The sequence below is a fragment of the Peromyscus californicus genome, unplaced genomic scaffold (genome assembly GCF_007827085.1).
Source record: "Peromyscus californicus insignis strain IS unplaced genomic scaffold, ASM782708v3 Scaffold_12__1_contigs__length_115047231, whole genome shotgun sequence".
Classification (NCBI taxonomy): domain Eukaryota; kingdom Metazoa; phylum Chordata; class Mammalia; order Rodentia; family Cricetidae; genus Peromyscus; species Peromyscus californicus.
Window position 1 is genome coordinate 4,738,157 of NW_026294413.1, and position 22,275 is coordinate 4,760,431.

The 22,275-nt window shown below is 44.6% G+C and overlaps 1 long non-coding RNA gene across 1 annotated transcript; it reads left to right on the forward strand.

Annotated features, from left to right (window-relative positions):
* The first annotated feature begins 5,461 nt into the window (after nt 1–5,461).
* LOC128107037 (uncharacterized) lies at nt 5,462–20,953 on the forward strand. Its single transcript, XR_008216918.1, has 3 exons — nt 5,462–5,653; nt 11,716–11,827; nt 11,921–20,953. It is a non-coding gene; the product is annotated as an uncharacterized LOC128107037 (long non-coding RNA).
* Nucleotides 20,954–22,275: the final 1,322 nt, after the last annotated feature.

The window sequence follows — 22,275 nt, forward strand, 5'->3', positions numbered from 1 at the left end:
AGGCTCCCGGAGAGCTGCCCTGCTGGGTTTATTTTGGTAGTCTGTTTTGAATTTACAGCGCTGCCTCTTTAGGAGGGTATTTTGAGATGCTCTGGCAACTCGCAAGGGCTCCAAGTAGCTTTTGTTTCTGTACTCACACAGATGAGGAGCTGAACTAATTGAGAGAGTGACCCAAATTTGTGAGTATCACAAAGTATCACACTTGGCCTGGATTCCGGCAGCTTTCGAAGGCGTCTGTATGCTCGTCCATTTGGAAGTCTTCTCTGGGGCCCTTTTGATAACATCCTCAGCCACACAGAAGGAGCAAGTAAGTGATAGGGTCCCCTCTTGAATAGTCCGCAAAGAGGTTCAGGCACAAAAAGTCTTCTAGAGGCTTTTGTTCATATAAACACAGCTTGGCAAAACAATTGCTGTTTTCTTCCTTTGTCCAATAACAACGCAGTTCAGCCTTGCTCCGACATCTCCCTTCGATTGAAATAATTTGGATGTCCTAGGGTTGATCTACCCAAGGTTGTGAGAGAAGAGACTTGCTTCACAGCCTTGAGACGTTTTCTGTTTTTAACTCCTGCAAGGATAGTTTGCTCTCCGAGAGCACTCCCAGCTACTGTTAGCATTTATGGAAGACAATGAGAGGGAAATTTCCCGTCACCCTCCTGCCTCTCTTGTCCTCACATACACAAGGACCAGGGAGGAGGCCTTTAAAGCAACAGGCAGGGGGTGTGGGTACTGCCGGGCCTGTGAATGGTCAACTCACTTCAAATGAACATTTTTCCATTTGGTTTCTAGGTCCACTCTCTCTTTTTTCCTATTTTCAGCTTTCGGTCTCCTTTATGATTAATGGATAGGACAGAAAGCTTTTTATTCTCTCTTTGGGAATTCTGTTTATCATAAACAGAGGTTTGTGAAAAGAAAAAGAAAATCAAGCCGCTGAGCTCTGTACAATCAAAGCTCTGGAAGAATATGTAAGCAGTGGTCAGGCAGGTGGGCAGCTTGTGTGTGTATGTGTGGGGACAACAGTGGCCTGCTGAGGAGCTCAGCGGGTTGCTGGGACAGAAGGCTTCAGATGGTAGATCTTCTGTTTGCCTCCAGCTCAACACTGCCTGGAGTGCCTGCCTGGGATCCCTCTCTAAGTTAACTCACCAGCAGACTGAGTCAGGAGGATATCACCCAGTATCTATGTGGCTTTTTCTTAGAAATAACTGGGGTGGGGCTCTAGGATGGTGGGTTATTGCAAATGTATTGAGAGACTAGGGGTAGACTAAAGTCAGAATGAAAGGGAAATTTGGAGAGGAAACAGATGATGGAGAGAAAGAAGGAAGAAAGGAAAGGAAGGATGAAGGAAGGAAGTAGGAAGGAGGGAGGGAAGGAGAAACAGTGTTGTGCTTTCTAGAACTTGCTACTCAAGGTGAAGCCCTGTAGCCCTGGTGTCTGCTAGGAGCTAGTACAAGTGCAAGACCTCAAGTGGCAACCTGATCAACTAAAGAGGAGTGTGCGCAGGCCAGGATGAGCAGCTCCGATGTAGGTCATCACCTGGGAAGCGAAAACACTTACCTACTTCCTGTCCACAGTGCCTCTGGGCTAGCTGGTCTGGACAAGAGCATGGGCCTCAGGGCTGTTCCAAGCTCCTCCAATGGTTCCAGGCATGCAGAGCTCAGAGTACCCCCCGAAGTACAAAGCTGGTTCTTACCTCCTTTCGCTCCCTTCCTCTCCTCTTTGTTTTCCTCTCCTTCTTTCTTTCCTCTCTGTTTCCATTTAGTGGTTGACTTAGTCTCTCTTCTCCAGAAAAATGATGACAGGACACCATCTCAGGGCTCCAATCTGAATTATTTCTAGAAAAATAATTCAGTGTTTAGGCCAACAGTACCAGCTCCCCCCTCCCCGGGATATTTATAAAATGCAGGCTCTTGGGCCCCACTTAGGCCTAAGAAAGGGAAGCTCAGGAGTTGGAGACCAACAGCCATGTTATAGCAAGCTCTCTGGGGGAGCTGACCAAGTTTGAGAATCACCTCAATAGAAGGATCCTGAACAAGGAAGCAAGCTGCAAACACATTCAGTTCTTCCACAGAGCTTCCAGGACCTCCAGAAATAGTCACTACCTGCAAATCAGACTTTCCAAATGGCATTCTGGGTTCTGCATGAATTTCTCCAGCAAGCCTTTCTAAACTTATCATGTGCTGCTAAATGATTAGATTATTAACTTGATTGGCTCAGAAGCACCAGATGGAAAACAGCTAGAGATAGCTTTTTAAGACTTTAAAAACATTATTATACTGGATTATACAATAACATTCATATGCAAATGTATAGTGCACTTTGGGGATATTCTCCCCACACTTCAGCATCCTCTCTTTCTAAGGCCCTCCCCTCCCTTTGTCCCCCCTCCCCCAGGAGTTCATTTCCACTTTCATATCACCTGTACAGAGATGAGTTTACATATCTATAAAGTCCCGGACCTGTAAGTGAGAGAAAACACGTAATATTGTCTTTCTGAGACTGACCTAGTACAATTATCTCCAGTATTCATTTTTCTGCCAATGATGTAACGCCATTCTTTCTGGCTGACAAAAGCTTCATTGTATGTATCAAATTCATTTTTCTTGTCCATTTCTCTATTGTTGGACACCGGGTTGGTTCCAAAACTTAGTATTGTGAGTAGTGATGCTTGAACATCAGTGTGCAAGTGTACAGCTAGGCCATTTTGTGGGTCTGCCTTTAATTCATTTTGATTGTTTTCAATTAAAAATTTATACATTGGGTGGAGGGCAGGCATGGGGTCTCAATATGTAGCTCTGGCTGGCTTGGAACTTGCTATGTAGACCAAGCTGGCTTCAAATTCACAGAAATTCTTCTGCCTCTGGCTCCCAAGTGCTGAGATTAAAGGCCTGTGGCACCACATCTAGCTTTTTAAATTGAAACAGAACCACATGACTTCCCCCTTTAATTCCCCCCTCCAGCCCCTCCTGTGCCCCCATCTCAAATTAGCAGATTTACTTTCTTTCATTATTATTGTTCTTTATATATTTATATGTATGCACAGATATATAAATGTGGCCTACTGAGTCTGTTTTTTGTTTGTGTGTATAAGGTGCATGGCTGACTACTTTGTATTAGATAACCAATGGCGTGGTGGGGTGGTCCTTTTTTTTCTTTGAAATAGAGGTAGTTTAAAAAATTCCAAGTGATGACTTAGGTCAGAACTTTTTATAGATTCTTTAGCAAATTCATTTTCAAACAGGTCTGGGGAAAGACCAGAGATGACACAGTTTTAGTAAGCTCCCAAAAGGTGTCCCTCTGAGTAGCAGGTCTCTGGAGTCCCTCCAGCTGTAATACTTCCAAACCTGTGAGTTTAGTTAAATTCACTGTCTCTATGAATATGGCCATGTGTGTGCTAGACTTTGCTTGCCTGTCTCTCTTCCCATTTTCCCCTGCCAGAACCTGGGCATTCTTCAAGGCCAGATTTGATGCAACCTCCTCCACTTTACTGTCGCCAAGACAGAGTATGCCTCTGTTTCCACGATTTCTTATGTCGCTTCCCCTCTGGATTCACTTTCTTGGTATCTGTGAGTCATTTGGTCACTGCTCTGGCTCTCAGCTGTATTTGCTCTTCCTTGAGACAGGGCGAGCATCCCATTCTTTCTTAGCCACCCCCTGCCTCCTCACATCTAACACAACCCTTGGTACACAAAAGTAGCACATAAATATTGATCGCATTGAGTTGAATGGGCTTGAGGCTCAGAGAGATCTGGACTGTGAGATAGGTCGTGACTGGTTTTTCCGAGAACAGTAAGCAACTACAGCATAACAAACCCGACAACAACAGCACGCAAACCACAAGCAGGACAGGATGACTGTCCCAACGATCTGATGACAAGTAAGTCCAAGTCACACAGCTGAAACCCATACAGAGAAATGATGTGAAATTTTGTGCTGTCTGGCGCCCGTTGGCCATGACATCATTATTTGTGGGTTGAAGATTGGTAGAAACATTTCCAGACAAAAGGTCTAAAATGTCATTTTTTTAACCGATATACTTTATGAATAATCTTTGTTCAAGTTTAACTTTGTCAGTTTCCTACACCCATTATAAACATTATTCATAATCTTCTTGACCATAGAAAGCAGGTGTTTTTATTTCCTTTTTCCTGGCTAAGCACAGTCTCCACGAGGTTAAAGAACTTATTTAAGGGACTCTGGCTGGATGAGGGGCAAGAAAAGGATCTACACTCAGACCATGCCAAGGCCTGACCACCACTTGGCTGATGTGGCCTCATCACCACATGAACAAGCAGATATAGTAGCTGGACGATTTAAAGAGGTTTACACTTCTGTGTAGGATATGCCCGCGTTTCTCCTTTCTAAGGAATATACTGTTACCTACTTACCTCTAGATGATGACAGAACCTCATGGGGACTGTTAACATGTGGCCTTTTGATGTGGAAGTGAGAGTGGAGAGGAAGGAGGAAGAGGAGGATGTGGAAGAACCAAGCCTGTGCTAAGTGTGCTCTGTGTGTTTGCTGTTCCTTTGCAGCAGTGACATACAGCACAAGCATGGACCACTTGCCCATGGTAAAGAGCCATGGAGGTCCAAGGTCGGACACAGGTTCTTCAGTCAATGAGTGAAGAAATCTGTCAACCCTGCATTCACTCTCTTTCTCCTTGGCCATCAGCATGCTGACCTCCCCTGCTTCTTGATTCCCTCAGGCTCTAGACCTTTGTTTTTCTGGAACATCTCTCTAGAAAACCTAGGTCTTTTTGCCTCTCGGTCTCCACATTTGAATATGACCTCTGTTCCCATTCTTCCACCATTATTCAGAACTGTCAGTTTGTCACTATGGCAGACAGTAATTTTATATTAATGGGTGAGTAACTGGTAGACATTCCCCATCAGAGAAATGTACCTGAAAAAATTGATGATTAAATGAAAAATAAATGATGATTAAATGAATTTTCATTGTTGTAGAATTATTTCAAAAGATGGCCCATATGTATATACATGAAATGAGAGTTGATTTTCTTTCCTTCTTATCTGGTCCTTGTTTTTTCAGCCAAGAAGATTAATGACCATTGCTTCTGTAAGACAGGAGAATCTTGGTCTGATCCAGTACTTAAAACTATACTTTGGTTCTGATTTTCTCTGGCTCATCTAACAATGAAACTAAAAATGAAAACTGAGTCCAGAGAGGCTGGGATCAAAGTCAACATGTTATAAGAACAAAGAATCTGGAAACAGAACCAGAAATGCTTAGGTCTAACATGGAGAGTAGAACTCTGTGCCACAAAGACAGGTTGGAATGGAACGATGGAGTCAACAATACCACGCAAAGGAGTTGTCATGGAAACACTCATTGGAGAGCAGGCGATTGCATTTTGGAAACAGATTAAAGCAAGTCTTGATGGTGGGAAAGAGAGAGAGAGAGAGAGAGAGAGAGAGAGAGAGAGAGAGAGAGAGAGAGAGAGGAGGTCAGACACTGAAGACAGGGTGGAGTTACACAGCCATTGTGGCAACGAGAGAACACATCATTGTTATAAGACAGAACATGACAGGTCTGAGGGCCGATCTGTCCAGCCAGGATGCCTCGGAGTAAATGTGTTAGGATTTGCCTTTTGTGGCATCATAGCACTCATGACTCAGCCTGCAGAACAATGTGACAGGTGGGTGGACTCTCTTAAAAAATACTTCCAAGAAGAATAGGTAGTATGTTCATATCTTGCTTTTAGCAGAAATTGTTTCCACTTAAATATTAAGAGGAGAGACCAGTAAAATAAAAATCGCTGCTGTAATGTTTTGATAGGATTTCTGTGGTCCATTTTGAATGTGGACATAAGAGCTGTCCAAGCTTCATAACGATTGATTTCCCTGCTTCCTGCCTGAAACAGACTCTGGCATTAAATGGTTATGTGGACTTAGAACATTGGCATGTATGATGCACATGGATTGGTTTTCCATAAATTACCTCTTAAAGAAGTGTCTGTAGCCCTAGATGTACACATGTGGTTATGAAATTTTTCCAGAGAGGAAAAGCAGAGAGTGAGCCAGGGAAAAGAAAGGACTCTTTCAGCATTACAGAGGAGCTCTGAGGGGGATGTGAAACAGAGCCTAGGTGTGTGAGGGCCAGATCCCCTGAAACACAGAGCAAGAGCATCAGCAGGGCAGTAAATACTCTCAGAAATACTGTGAGTGAGGAGAGAGCAAAACAAATGGCCACAATTCAGTATGTCACAAAGGGCAGGTAATGTCAGGAATCCTAAGGTCTGCCATTGATTGGTTTTGACTAGTGTGGAGCTTCTGTGTTAAATAATGTAGCATCTAAGTTTTGTGACCCTGGTGATAACTGGCTGGCTACAAGGATTTGGGGTGAAATGATAGAAGAGAAAAATGATTCAAGGAGTTGAAACAGCCTTGGCTTAATGCTCTAACCATGGCAAGCTCAGCTAGAGGGAGAGGCATGTACAGGGATGTCAAGCTCAGACTAGAAGTCAAAGGAAGAGGTTAACAGTGAGGAGGCTTTGAGACTGGATCCAGGGTGTGGTATTAGACTTAGCTCAGGCTTTGTCACCTGAAAATATGGAATAATAATTTAGTGATTAACGTTGTTTGGAACCAAAAATAAGCAAAGAACTAGCAGTTTCCAGGCAGTAGTGAGTATCAAAGTTGGGTAATAACAGCCTTTTTCTTCCAGACAGTCTGTCTAATTCACAGCACAACTTCTGAGGGCAGAGTGATCAAAGGCTGAGATTTGAGTTCCAGTCAATGACAGGCCAGTAAAACTTAAGAAAGCCCCCCTCTCCCTGGCCCTCATCTCAGCCAAGTGGCTGGGATTCACCACTAGGATTTAATTCTTGCAAAAGATTCAAAATCCAACTCAGGAACAGAAGCAGACACAGAATCCTACAGACCAACAGAGGGACAAATGGACTGTATCTCAGTCACTTGAAAGGAGCTTGGTTTAAGCTCATTTCCTAGTACCATGCACCTGGCTTGGTGAAAGAGAAAGGAATTCAAATATTTCCAGCAGAAATTATTGAGTGCAAGGATTTCAAGACTTTCGAATCTTTGGGGGCATGCATTAGTCGGTTTGCCCGGCTGACCATGATACCTGACTGAAAGCACTTGAGTGAAGATTGGGCTCACGTTTCGGAGGATTTCAGTCCATCATGACATGGAAAGCACAGAGGAGCAGTTCAGATCATGGTAGCCAAAGCTGCAGTACCTTGGCAGGCCAGACTGCAGATGGTGAGTTAGGAGCTAGGGTGATGGTCCAAGGCTAGCTCCTAGTGACCTATGTCTACAGGCTAAGCCCCCAGCTCCAGAAAGTTCCACAGCCTCTCTGAACAGATCCACCTGCTGGGAAAGAAGTATTTAGACCATGAACCTGGGGGAGACATTTCAGATTGCAGCCAGAACAGAAGGTCTGGCAACAGGGGTTTGTGAGAACTACGTTTTTAATTTAGGACATCTTACAAATATGACTTGTCAGTGTATAAAATTTACAATAATAAAATTTAACAAAGGAATTTAAGAAATCAGAAGAGGAATTGCAGGACAGTAATTATCTGTGTGCTTTGCTGCAGCAGTGTGGGGGCCAGTCTGCTAGAGTCCTGGAAGGTCTGCAGCAGCTTGTACCCTGCAGCTTCGGGAACAATGGGCCGCCTGTCTCCTCTTCTACCTCCAATTCTCCCTTGAGGTTTTCCATTGGCAGACTCTAAGCAGGAATGCTGGCAGGATTTCTGGGAAATTTAGTTTCCAGATGTTGTGAGTCAGAAAGGACACTGAAGGGGGAAAGAGCGACCATGGCCACAGGGCCTAAGTGAAAGACATCAATTATTAGGGTGATTTCAGGGGAGGTAGGATTCTAGAATGTGGGTCTGGGTGGGATGGGAGCTCAATGAGGCAGAGTCTGGGTGGAAAGACTGTGGGGAAGCCGGTCTAGAGAGTCTGTGGCTGTAGCAAATATAATGGCAACACCCCTGTCTGTCTGTAGCAGATATAATGGCAACTCTCCTGTAGATGGAGGGACCATGAGATGAGCCAGGCAGGGTGACAGGTAGTTGAAATACTACAATTTCTGAGCATGACAGGATGCTCTTTGTTTTCAAACTTTCAGTAAGGCATACATAGAAAATGGAAGTACCCTTGACTGGGATCAAAGACAACCAGAACAAAGAACTTACAGGAATCTGTCCCCACTTTGTTGACAGTTTGAAAGTGTTCTGTGAATCAAACATTCTTCCAACCAGACATAAATGAAAATAGTTAGAATTTGGGCAATGGTGTTGGAACTGCAAATTAAAAGGTGGAAATCTGGAAGGGAGTCAGTGGAACTTGACAGTGATATGAACAGTAGGCAGAAGGTGAGGGGAACTGGGATTCCAAAACCTGTGGCATGGGTGACCTTGTGAACTGACATCATGAATTGAGAGATGGACATAATAAAGATGGAGTTTGTGCAGCTCTGTTTTGGATGCATTTGGTGTTAGGCTATAACGACAGACCATCAATCTGAGAGTGACCAAGATGAAGGCGAGAAGGTGAGGGAGGCAACCTCCATTTCTGATGAGCCTACAAGAGGCCTTTACCTGTAAAGGGAAGTAGTAACACTCTACACATGTGAGTTTGGAGCCACTGAAAAGGACAATATCTATCAAATTTTTTTTTCCAGTCTTTAGTTGGAAGTTTTCCTGTATTCCGCCTGGTCCTGCAGTTGCTCAGACCCAAATAAACACATTAAGGCTTATATTATTTTCAAACTATATGACCTAATGCCTCAGGCTTCTTGCTAGCTAGCTCTTACATCTTAAATTAACCCATTTCTATAAATCTATACTTTGCCACATGGCTTGTGGCTTACTGGTACTTTACATCTTGTTTCTTATGGCGGCAGCTAGCCATGTCTCTCTGCTCTGTCTTTCTCCTTCCTCTCTCTCTAGTTGGAATGTCTCGCCTAACCCTATTCTGTCTCACCATTGGCCAAACAGCTTTATTTATCAACCAATTGGAGAAACACACATTCACAGCATACAGAATGACATTCCACAGCACTTCCCCTTTTCTGTCTAATCAAAAAGAAAGGTTTTAACTTTAACATAGTAAAATTACATATAGCAAAACAGTTATCAATCAAGAATTACAGTTACAATATCTAGTCTATTTGTATTTGGCAAAATCAAAGAAAATATTCTATCATATATCTTATATTTGTAAGTCTAAATTTTCATATCTAATTTATCTTTTATCATTATCAAAGAAAATTATAAATATCTAGTCTTCAGCTACATCAAAGACCTCAGAAGGATAAAACTTGACTATCCAGCAGGACCGGACATGTCTCATTGTCCAGAAAGTCAAAGTTCTTAAAACATTTTAAATGCCATATTCTGTAGGTATTTGAAGTGTTTGAAGATTACCTACCTAAGTAAATAGGAAGAGCATTGTAAGCAACTTCCAAAAATCTAGAATGACAGAGACAGCTGGCTGCCTGGACAGTCACCCAAAGTTCTTCTGCAATTTTGGGGCATCCATCTTCAGCCTACAGGCCTAGAGTCTCTCAATCACTTCTCTCTGTGTCCTATAGAATGTCTGGCAGTTTCTTCTGCGAAGCAAGAACCTAAAGAGCCATCTTGCCTTGCAAAGTTCAGTGGTCACCCTCTTATGGGTCCTGCATATCCACTTTATACAACATACTGTCAATCAGTCAACACAAAGGCACTTTTTTGCCCAGTGGCTAACTTTTGTCACCAAGAAATCAAACTCCATAATGAGTTTATTTAATGCCCATCATTCTCCTTGAAGAAATCAGAGCTGCCAGGACCAGACGTGTCTCATTGTCCAGAAAGTCAAAGTTCTTAAAACATTTTAAATGCCATATTCTGTAGGTCTTTGAAGTGTTTTAAGATTACCTACCTAATTGAATTATATCTATGTATATCTAGAAAACTTAACTAACATAACTATAAGTTTGACTATCCAGCAGTGTGCAGCCCAAAAACCTTTTCTTTCTTTCCTTTTTTTCCCCTGTACTAACAAAAGCTACATCCACCATGCACCATGCTGCATGGCTTGCAGACACCACTGTGTACAGTGGCAGCACTCAAGCCCATATGCTGTGAACCCGCCATACTGTAGCTCAAGTCTGCATGCCACACTGTCTATATCCTGACCCACATGAGACATGAAGTAGAAAGCTGTTTGGGGCTATGTTATTGTATGTTTGGAAGCCCTTTTTAAACTCTTTTAGGCCTTATGGAAATTCGAGAGTCCCATGTTGGTATGCCAAATGTAGTCAGAAGGTTCTCTGGTTCTGCCAGGCCCCTGCAGTCCCGTGGCCCATGTATAAAATAATCACTAAGAAGCTTATATTAATTATAACTGCATGGCCATTAGCTCAGGCTTATTACTGACTAGCTCTTACACTTAAATTAACCCATAATTCTTATCTATGTTTAGCCACATGACTTGGTACCTTTCCTCAGTTCTGCCTTGCCATCTTGCTTCCTCTGTGTCTGGCTGGACATAGACTCCTGACTCCTCCCTTCCTCTTCCCAGAATTCTCCTTGTCTGCTCATCCCACCTATACTTCCTGCCTGGCTACTGGCCAATCAGCATTTTATTTATCAACCAATCAGAACAACACACATTCACAGCATGCAGAACAACATTCCACAGCACCAGTCTTACTCCTGAGTGGAGTTTGATGCCTGAAATCCAACACTTAGCACTTCAAACTGCTAGCTTTAAGTTGAAGCCCTTTAAGCTTTTGTGCTACCCATCTATCGCAGTATGAAACAATTACTTTGTCACACTGCCCCTGAAGACAGTCAAAACATTTATACATACCAGAGTTCCTATGTACCCAGAGTTCTAAGCATGCCTGTTAGGTGATGTTTCCTGCACAGATGTCAGTATCAACTCAAACAGGGCATCAGTAACAAACCACAACAATGATTCTACTCAGTTCCGGTTTGATGAACCAACGAATTTGTTGGGGTTACACACAGAAGCACAGGCAAGGGGTTGCTAGGTTAGAACAGAAGCATGGGCAAGTGGTTGCCCGCAAAAACATGGGTGGCTTAAAGGTGACTATACCACCAAAATATTAGTGTGAGTGATGCCTCAGCAAAGCTGCATCCCTGGGACTCAAGGCAGCTCCACCAAAGAGTCTCCTCTTCCACAGCAATTACTTATTGCTTATACAACCTGGACCTGTTAACTTCAGCTGTCAGCTTAACACAGCCCAGAGTGGTCTTTCTGAAGGAGGGAGGCTCAGTTGGGGAACTGGACAGATCTGATTGGCCTGTGGCAATATCTGAGAAATTATCTTTGTTGTGGATTGTTGTCAGAGGGCACAGTCCCCGGTGGCAGTACCATTCCTTGGAGGTAGTCCTGGGATAGATAAGAAAGCAAAGTCAGCATGCAGTGATCCTCCACGGTTTGTGCTCTAGGTTCCTGCCTGAAGTCCCTGCACTGGCTTCCCTCCCTCAGTGATGAACTTCTACCTGGAAGTATCAGCTGAAGGAAACACTTCCCTCCTCGGAGTTGTTTTTGGTCATGGCATTTATCACAGTAACATAAAGGAAACTAGATCAGGGACCATGTCTAGTAAGTCTTGTCACTTGCTGAGCTTCCTGGCCTGCTAAGTGTCATGAGTTTGTTGAGCCTTGTAAGTTTTGTTAGCTTCTGGGATCTCATGAGCATCTGTCCTCTGTTCTCTCTCCAGGAGGGCATGCTTCAGTTCTAAGGAAATAGCCACACAATGGTGCCCATGAGGGATCAGAGCTAGAAGAATCTTTGGGTCCTACGCAAAGAAATGATGGTCAGAGAGACACAAGGTATTCATGAATCTGGAGAAACTTGCTGTGACTAAGTCTTCTGTCTTCATAGGCTCCTCGTGCTTGATCCTTTTTCTTTTATTTCTTTAACAGCTTGGTTGTGGAAACCTCAGGAAATTCTAAGCCTATTTCTTCCATCAAAATGAAAGGAACTCATTGATGAAATCGTGAGTCCATTAAGATTGAGTGGTACATCTCCCTTAAGCCATGATTTGCATCATAAAACAGATTAAAATGAAAAATGGAAGCACTCTCTTGGAGAGGAAATGTACAGAAGAATCTTTGAAGGCTCTCTGAATGAAGACGGAATAACACTCCACCAAGCACCGAGAAAACAAGGGACAGAGAAAGGTACTGACTGAGCAAAGCAAGACTGAAGCCCTCAGTCAGATAAGTGATGTGACTCAGAGCTCAGTGTGGGGCAGACAGCTGAAGCCAGAGAACATTCAGAGCCGTAGGTAAACACTTACATTAAGTATCCTGATGGAGCAAGGGCTTCCACTGTAGTGTGGCTGCAGTGGCCTGCGCTGAAGTACATATGGGTCATTATCTCTACATTAATGGGATTTGGAGAACTACCCTCTCACCTCGCTAAAAGCCTGGGCTTACATGTGGCTCTGAGTGTATGAAAATATTGTTCATCTCAACCTTTCTCAAAAAGTCTGAGAAAACAGTCCTGTGACGAGAACTATACTGTATAGATCTCAAGAATCTAGATTGCTAATTCTGAATTAGCAATGCATGAAGTTCTCCAGAGTTCTGGGAGAGTGTTGGGGAAACATCTCTTGCTTATCAGGTTGCTTTTGTTTCTTGTACATTATTTACTTAGACAAGCATAAAGACCTTTGGCCAAAAAGAAAGACTGGCTTAAAGGACTGGAATGTCTGGGGGAATTAGCTGTTTGATGGAAACATGACAGATAAATGAGCAAGAGAATGATTGACAGTCAAATTCCCCTGGAGGAATCACTGCACTGGTGTATGAGAGGCAGTTTGTCCCAGCTCACAGGAACCTGTGGTACCAACTCTTCAAAATTCCCCATTCAATGACTTCATAGGAGGGAGTGTTTACACTGTCAAATCTGGCAGCTGTCCCAAATCGGGGCTTTTCTTTTTACTGTTCTCAGCTTGTTGCACCCACCACTAGAAAGTATATTATTAAATATTTATCGGTATTCTCCTGGAGTTTAATCGAAAGATAATTTGTCCAGCAAAGCAGCCACAGCCCTCTGAAGCTCCAACTGATGGTTCTCTGAGCACAGGAATTAGTCAAATCAGTGACTATGGGGAACTCTGTGGAATTCGGAAAAAGGGAAAAAATTCTTGGAAAACATACCTGTGTGATGTACTCACCAGTGAGCTACCCGAGAGTCAATATTCATAGAGCTTCATGGTCAGTGGCACTCAGAAGTGGTATGGGACCTTTAGGAACATGACCACATGATAGAAAGTACTTAGACATGATGTGGGTCTTGTTCTCATTTGACCAGGGACATCAGATAAAGGATGAGATCCAGAAAGCTGTGTCTCAGAAGGACTAATTTACAGGGCATTTTGATAGTTAACTAGTTAAGCTCTACTGCCAGTAGAGCTCAGACAAAAGACACTTGAGCTCTAGGATGCACTGTGAGCACTTGCACTGAGGGTCTCTGAACCCCATGTGGGGTAGCAGTGATGTGGCAGAAATTCCTTCTCAGACGTGCTGAATGGACATGTTCCAGCTGTGATGTCTGAGGCTGTTTCTGAGAAACACAAAGATTGGAAGTCTCATCTGCCTACCTTCTAGCTTCCAGGATTCTTCTGAAAAGACATATTGTTAATAACAATGTGACCTTTGACTGGAAGGTAGGAGAGAAGAAGCTGTGAGACACAGATTAAGGAGTATAAATCAGTATACACTATGGATACCACTATGGAGGCTTTTCAACAAACTAAAAATAGAACTACCATGTGACCCAACTACTCCACATCTAGGTTATTTGCCTTAAGGACTGTAAGTCAACATACCACAAATATATTTGCATATCCCTGTATACTATTGTGTTGTTCAGAATAGCCAAGTGCTGGAAGCATGCTTGGCATCCATCCGCAGATGAGCAGATTAAAATTGTGGCATATGTACATGATGAAGCCTTAGTCACGATATACAACAGAATTATGTCATCTGTTGGAAAGTGTATGCAACTGGAGATTGCTGTCTGAAGTGAAATAAGTCAGGGAGACAAATGTCACGTTGTTACTCATTTGCAAATCCCTGAATACACATAAATACAAAAAGCCATATATATGAAAGCAAAGGAAGAGCTGGAGAAGGAAGGGCATGAGTAGAATGGGGAATCAGAAACAGAGTGAAGGGTTTGGGGGAGTGAATATGGTCACAGTACTTGAGATACAGGAAAGAAACTATTTTTATGACATCATCACTATCTATAATGAATATAGACTAAGGAAAGAACTGGCTTGGAAGGACAACAGAAGGCAGAGGAAGTAAAATATTTTATTCCACTTTGAGGGAGAAGTTGATTTGTTTGAAGGAGTCTGGGACAACCCTGCCTTCGTCTGATAACGCCCTCTCTCTAAGCCTCTAAGCCATATGTGTTTAAGATGTCGAGGATCAGCTCAGGGGCTCAGCACACAGCTCTGTGGAGCAGTGGACTGTGCTTTCTGTTTTAAGTGGCCGCCTGGCAATGGTACGTCCTTGTCATAGTGCAGCCAAGTATGAGAGTGCATTGACAATGCTAGTCCTTCCCAGGCCTGAGACTCAAGCTCAAAGAATGTCTTCTCGGAGAAGGCCAAGTGGGGCAGTGCTTTGTAGAGGGCAGCATGCTCAACTGAAGACTTAATCTGGAAGTCAATTCGCTTCTGAGGAGGCACTACTTACGTGCATGTTTAAATATTTTGAGTCTATGGGGGCTGCTTCAAGAGGTGATTTCAAGTCTGTGAAAGGAACACAATAGGAACACTGACAGACTAGAACTACTGGCTTTCACAGGTGGGCACATACCTGCCAACCTCTGCTGGTCTGGCCTCAACCTCTGGATCCTGAATCATGGAAGCCCTCGAGGGTCCCTCAGCTGATTCCAGAGTCACCGAGAAGCAGGAGTCCACCATCAGTCAAGAAATAGTGTCGTGGTTGGACAGCTAGACAAACAACACCTGTGCTCCTGATATGGAACCTGGGCCTTATTGGACCACACAGGACAAAGGAAACAGGCAGGTGCTAGCACAGAGTCTGAGTTTGTTTATGTAGTTGGTGGGCAAAAGCCTGTCCTCAGACCTTGGAGCTGAAGAATAGGGTCTGGGGTTTATACTTCTCTAATACATGTTAGGTAACAAATGGATTGTAAAACCTCATCTCTCTTTTTGTCCTTTTTATTTTTAAAAAGCACCCTTTGATGTCACTCTGGTGACGTCTGCTGTCATCCCCAAACCTGCTACGACATGGGTGCCTCAGTCGTCAGCCTGATTCACAGTACACTCCATGTTTAGCAGCTCTCTGAGAAGGATTCCAGGCTGCTTTTAGCCCTAAATAGTTACAAATACCGGAGTAGCAGCAGCAGCCCTTCAAAAAGCCTTTTTAGGAAGTGTCATACCAGGGCTGGGATGAGCCACAGGGAGCCACAGGTAAGAAGAGCTCCAGGCAAATGGGAAGGCAGGGGAGGAATTGATGAAAGGCCCCAAGTTGTGTGCCGTGGAGCAGCCTCCCCCTTCCTTGAGAGAGTTGTACGGAAACATTTCAACATGTTTATCTGTCTGCCCAACCCTATTTAGTGAAAAATGATTGCTCTTTGCTTCTTGTTACCATGCTCAAATGATACTATGGCAACCGGGCTGCATAAAAGGGGAAGGGGGGGGGGGCAGGTGCTGCTTAGCAACTTGAAGATTTTTTTAAAAGGGAAGTACTCATTTTAACAGTAACAGTTTTTAAAATGCCAGTTTTGAGGAGTTAAAAAAAAAAAAGAATATTAGAGACAGCAAATGGGAATGACGGCAAAGGGACTGAATAAGGGAGGTGGTGGCGCTTCTTCCAGAGCTGTTAGGCACATCATCATGGCGGCTGTGGGAGCACAGCTGGGTCTGTTTATGGGTAAGGAAACAGGTTCACACAGGTGAGTGATGCCACCAGGGCTGGTGAGCCAGTGTGTGTGTGTTGTGGGGAGGGAGGGCAAGCCTGGGCTAACAGGTAGGCAGCCTGATTTCAAGTGGAATTCTTTTTATAGAATCTCATTAAGTAGCAAAATGTCACCTGGAAATCAGAGGGGAAAAGAAGAAATGAATCAGTGTAGACTGACAAGGAGGTGATAAAAGTTGACCATCTGTTCCTCAGGTAGAAACCCAGAAAGAGAAAAAAAATCTTTGAATGTACTTCCAGGGTAAAGTTCAAGTGCTCTCTACAGGATTCATTTGTTCATTCATGGGAGAGAAACAAGAGGGGACGATCAGAGCAGACAGGCTGGAGTCCAGTGTCTCACAGGCCGGAGGTGTCTGGTTTTGGAACACTTGGAATTTGGAGGAATTTCTGAGCAGTGAGAAAACCAGAAATGGGTGGGAAGTGGTTGAGTATGGGAAGGACCACTGCCATTCCCTGACATGGATGGAAACCGAGTAGGAAAACAGATTTGTCAAGATAGATGAGTCCATCCATTCAACCAAGACCACGTGAAGCGAAGACCGCTAAAGTCCCTCTCCCCTGCTCCTCACTGGCTACTGTCCTTTCCTGGCTGTTCTGCTGTTCCAGCCCTCTGTCTTCAGAAACAGAATGGTCTGTGATGCAAACACTGCCCATACCTGGAGTGATGGTGGTGTTGACCTTTACTGGGATGTTCAACAGCAAACAAGCATAACACTAAGAAAACACACTGTCAGATTGAAGAATGTTCTCTGAGGCACGCGACACAATGGGTTACTGTCTATTACACACTTTTCTAATTAACACCACTTAAGAGATGCCATTCAAGGCAGACCCTAGGTCTGAATCAGACTAGACTGAAGGATCAGAGTTTTTATCTACTTGAGACTCTGCAGGGGAGGCAGGGGAGGAGTGAGTGGGGGAGACAAGGCCAGCTGGCTGAGTTTGCAGCTCCTCAGTCATCCTGTCACTCTCCAATCCACAACACCACAGAGAGCCTGCTAGGTCCCAGCCACTGAGTGGCCATCTCATTCTTCTCTTCCTGGTGCCCCAGGCATAGGGAGGATCCCAAGGACTGCAGGGCTCAGGCTGCCTGGTCCTGGAGCCTGCATCCCAGGGGAGGCCACTGCTGCCTTCCTAGTTAATAACACGGTGCTCACAAGACAAGTGCTGCTTTAGAAGTCCAGTGATCACACACATGTGATCTTCTCATCGTTTCCACTCAATGCTAATTGTACCCGTGTGATGGGAAACAGTAAACAGCCAGCCTCCCTCAGTGCTCGACTTGACTCAAAGGGTCTCATAACAGCGGAGTCCACCCAGCACTCCCTTTCAAGAGCCGGTATTTGTGAGGTATGGGTGGAGGAGTCTCTGTTCTTCTTACTGCCAACATGATGAATAAGAAATGAGTGACTGTCTGGGTCCTCCTTTGAATTTTGCTCTCTCATCTGCTTGTCCGTTATCCCTATTCTCATCCTCATATCGTGCTCTAACCCCACTGGGTCCCTCAGGACCTTCAGATGCACTTCCCTTCTCCATTCACACTACCCTCGGATTGTGATGAGCACTTACTACCTCAGGTGCAAACCGCATCACTCTGGGCCTCTGCTGTTGTTCATAGCCATGAATACTGTTTGTAGTAGCTAAACATTTTACAGTGCGCACACACACACACACACACACACACACACGGTGGGGGGGGGGAGAGTCACTACCCAGTAGTTTTAATAACCACATTTGTGGTGGTATTGTGTTCCCCAAAATATTGTGCATGCTAATAAACTTATCTGGGGTCAGAGAAGAGAACAGCCACAATATTAAACATAGAGGATAGGCAATGGTAGCACACGCCTTTAACCCTAGCATTCCAGAGGCAGAAATCCCTCTGGATCTCTGTGTGTTCAAGGCCACATTGGAAACAGCCAGGCATGGTGACTCACGCCTTTAATCCCAGGGAGTGATGGCAGAAAGCAGAAAGGTATATAAGGCATGAGGACCAGGAACTAGAAGCTTTTAGCTGGTTAAACTTTCAGGCTTTGGAGCAGCAGTTCAGCTGAGATTCATTCTGGTTGGGGACTCAAAGGTTTCCAGTCTGAGGAAACAGGATCAGCTGAGGAACTGGTGAGATAGGCTTGTTCTGCTTCTCTGATCTTCCAGCATTCACCCCAATAACTGGCCCTGGGTTTGTTTTTATTAATAAGGCCCTTTAAGTTTCCTGCTACACACATTCCTATCTTTAAGTAATAAGAATCAGAGGCAAGAAGTATTTAGTTGCAACATTCCAGTTTGAATTTATCTGGTAACTAGTAAGAAGCCAGCTCATTTTGAGATATGATTCCAGCCCACAATTCCCTGCTCTTTAGAGGAAGTGGGGACTCTCCTCTCTGGAATCGTATACATTGAACTTATGCCTGCCCTTCAGAACAAGGTCAAACAAACACATTCACATTTTTTCACATATTGCCCTTCCAAATACTGGCAGGCAATCCTGGGTGCCCTCCCAGGCTGCTTCCTGCTGCAGGCCGCAGCAATATATCATAAGAACTCAGGTGGTTATGGCAAATCCACTACCTGGAGGGAGTTCCTCCAGAGGAAGCCAAATTTCAAGAAGCTTTTGGTGTTATTTGGCTTGTTATATATCAGCTGTATTCTGGTATGAAAATCATGTGTGCCTTCATAGTTTTCCCAGTTGATTTTTCCCTAAGAAGGGCTAACAGTGTAGACTGATCACTCTCTGGACACACACATTCCAGGTATTTGGAGAACTGCCTCAGGAAAGGCTTTCTCTGGAATCAGATATCTCCCTTAGCCACTTTCAAGGACTAGCAGTAATAACAGTCCACATGCAAGTCTCCTGATTTAAGGTAAATTCTACAAGGAGACACCGCCTAGGTCAGGTGGAAGGTAAATAATAGCTTTACACAATTTAGCTCGGACCCTCCTTTCTTACAGCCTTACTAACTTTATAGACCTTTAACTCCTTACCTAGCCACTTCTAGGAATATTTAGACAACTTTCTGTGCTGACAGCTATGCTCAGCCAGAACTCCAGTTCAAGCCTCCCTGTAATTATCATCATTGGCAGCATCTGGTCAGGTCCATCCCAAGATGGAGGAAAGTACTTTGCTGTGGGATGTTCTGTATGGCAAATGTGTTGCTAATTAGTCAATAAATAAAACACTGATTGGCCATTGGCTAGGCAGGAAGTGTAGGTGGGACAAGGAGGAGAATAAAGCTGGCAAGTGGAAGGCTGAGTCAGAGAGACACTGCCAGCTGCCATGATGAGAAACAGCATGTGAAGATGCCGGTAAGCCACAAGCCATGTGGCAAGGTATAGATTAATGGAAATGGATTAATTTAAGCTGTAAGAACAGTAAGAACAGTTAGCAAGAAGCCTGCCACGGCCATACAGTTTGTAACCAATATAAGTCTCTGTGTTTACTTGGTCGGGTCTGAGAGGCTGTGGGACTGGCAGGTGAGAGAGATTTGTCCTGACTGTGGGCCAGGCAGGAAAACTCTAGCTACAGTACCTTATCAGAGACACCTCTGTACTCTCTAAGAACAGACCTAAGCACCCAGGCTACCTGTTTGAGAAGGCCTGGCGGATATGCCAATTAAGTTTTACTTCCTCCTTTCCCAAACCTTACATCTGGTTCCAGATCTCCCTTCAACTATCACCAGAGGCATCTAGCTGTACACAGGTTGCCTAGTGACCGAGCACACTTTCCCCCACCCTGCAGAAAAACGGCAGATAGCTTGGACAGATAGGAGCCACAGGGGGAAAAAAAAAAGGCAGTTTTATTTTCTCCCATTGACCTAGCAACTTATAGATTCTTAACATTTTCTAACAATCACGTTTAAAATTATAGTTGAGCACATAAGAGCCCTCTTCTTAAATATTACCTGAATTTAGCCTTTAGTTAACTCATTCCCCCATTGGTCACTTCCCTTTGGGGTTGCAAATGATAATTAACGGTTATTGCCTCCCTATGTGATTCTTATCACCCCTCCATTTGACCCTGGAAGCCTGGCTTTGCACTGCTAAGGGAATACTGCCTGTAAGTGTATATATACCAGGACTTCCAGGGCACATAGGGGTCAGAGAAGAGAAAAGAGAATGGAAGAAATAGATGGGTAAGAACTTGAGAGGAACAAACTGAGATGGGGAAGAACTAGAATGAAGGACTAGAAGAGAGGACTAGAGGAACGAGATGGAAGATGAGGAAGAGACAGATGGGGAAGAACAAGATGAGAGAGAAGGAGATGGGAGAGGAGATGATATGGGAAAGAACTAGATGGATGAAAACCTAGAAGGGGCAGAACTGGATGAAGGAATTAAGATAGAACTTAGAGGGGACAACAGATAAATGTATAGAGAAACTGGGCAAGAAAGGAGCTTAAAATGAGAGCAGAGTATAAGCTTGTAGAGAGAACTGACAGAATAGTAAAGTGTATGGACTAAGGAATTTCGTGTACATAGATTCATTTCTTTTCTTCAAAGATTAATTATTACCTGGTTGTAGATTCTTCCCGGACCCTAGGAGGGGACTGTAAAAGGGCTGGACCCCCATAGTCCCCAATAGTTTCCCAAATTTTCAAGTACACAGAAACCGTCTGGAGAGTCCGTGGAACTGCAGGCTGTGGGTACAGCCATTCTGGGGTGCAGCCGTTCTGGGGTGAAGATCAAACACTCCGCACCTGTTCCTGGATCAGTCGCTCAAAGGAAAACTAAATTGTGTATTGTCTTTCAGATCAAGAAGTCTTCCCTTCAGTTTCCGAATCTCTAGTATTTATAAAAGTGCTGCAGCTACCACAGGCGTTTGCTAAATCGTGTCCAATGTGTCTGTACCAACGGGTGGAAAAAAACCAGTAACTTGAACTGTTTAAGGGGGCGGGATCAGGATCCGTCCCTGGTGCATGAGCCAGCTTTTTGGAGCCCAGTGCCTATGGTGGGACACCGTGCACAGCCTTGGTACTGAATGTACCAGGCTCTGCTGACTCTCCATGAGAGGCCTTGCCTTGGAGGAGGTGGGAATGGTGGCTGGGTTGGGGGAAGGCTGGGGGGTGGGAGGAAGAAGAAGAGGAGGATCTGTGGTTGGTATGTAAAATGAATAGAAAGTTTCTTAATAATAAAAAAAGAAAGAAAGAAAGAAACCACACACCCTTCTTGTTCACCCCAGCGTTAATCTCAGACCTGGTTTTGAAAGCCTTTACCTCTTTCAGTTACTGATGACACAGTCATCATCTGGACACTGGGCACAGTGACTAGAGGTCGATGCAGGGATGCGGCGGTGAAACGCAAGGCGTCCGGCACAGACGGACATGGGCCAGAGTGTAATTATTGTTCCTTTAGCCGCGAACAGAAGCAGGGCAAACAGTAAAAAACAAAGCGAGTACGCGTCAGTTGCCGAAACACTGTGTCCCAGCTTAAACGAGACAGGGAAAAATGCTTCCACAGACAAGAACACGATGCTCAAGGCCTGCTTAGCTTTCCCCGGAGGGGCTGTCATGCTGCAGGCTCACGGGCAGGCGGCGGCGGCGGCGGCGGCGGCGGCGGGCTCTGCTGCCCCCTGCTGGACGGAACGCCGGGCTCGCGCCAGCCTGTCTACCAGGCTAGGGCTCTCCGGGGACCTCCGCGCTCCTCCAGCCGGTTACACAACACCGGGCTGCAATCAGCATGCTTCGGGAGGGGAAATCATCCATTTCACGGAGCTCCCACCGAACCAGTGTGAAGGGGAAGGCGAAGACTAGAAAATAGTTCAACACTGGAGGCTCTGGTGACTGCTTCCAGTCGACGCAGAACCCTAAAACCAGGAGAATCCTTCTTTGGGTTCAAGGACGCAAGGCTCAGAGTGGCGTGTGTGGAAAGGGGAGTGGGATAACCCAGGGGCTGTGGTGTAGAAATGGGCTGCTGGATACTCTTTCCTGTGGCATCCTACCTCCTCAAGGTGCTGCTGGCATGGTGAATGGCTATACCTCGCCTCCAAAGTGCAGCCCCAAGCTTCCAGCTGCTTCAAGGTTGTAGGTCTTCGAGCTGTGCATTCGGATCTGACCTTTAAGGTTTTAAACTCTGACTATTCAGAGACATATCGCGATGGAGCACAGCAATCCCCTCCTTTTAGGGTCCAGAAACTATACACGTTTTGATATCTCCAGGGTGAGTTCAGATCAATAAACAAGCTGGGACCATTTACTGTCAGCTTTAGAGAAATTTTCCTTCAGTCTGGACCAATCCTTTGGAGTTTGACTTTGGCTGCCTTCTGATGTGATGTTGGAGAGTTCACTCTTGTCCAATTCGGATGTTGATTAATGGTATTCTCC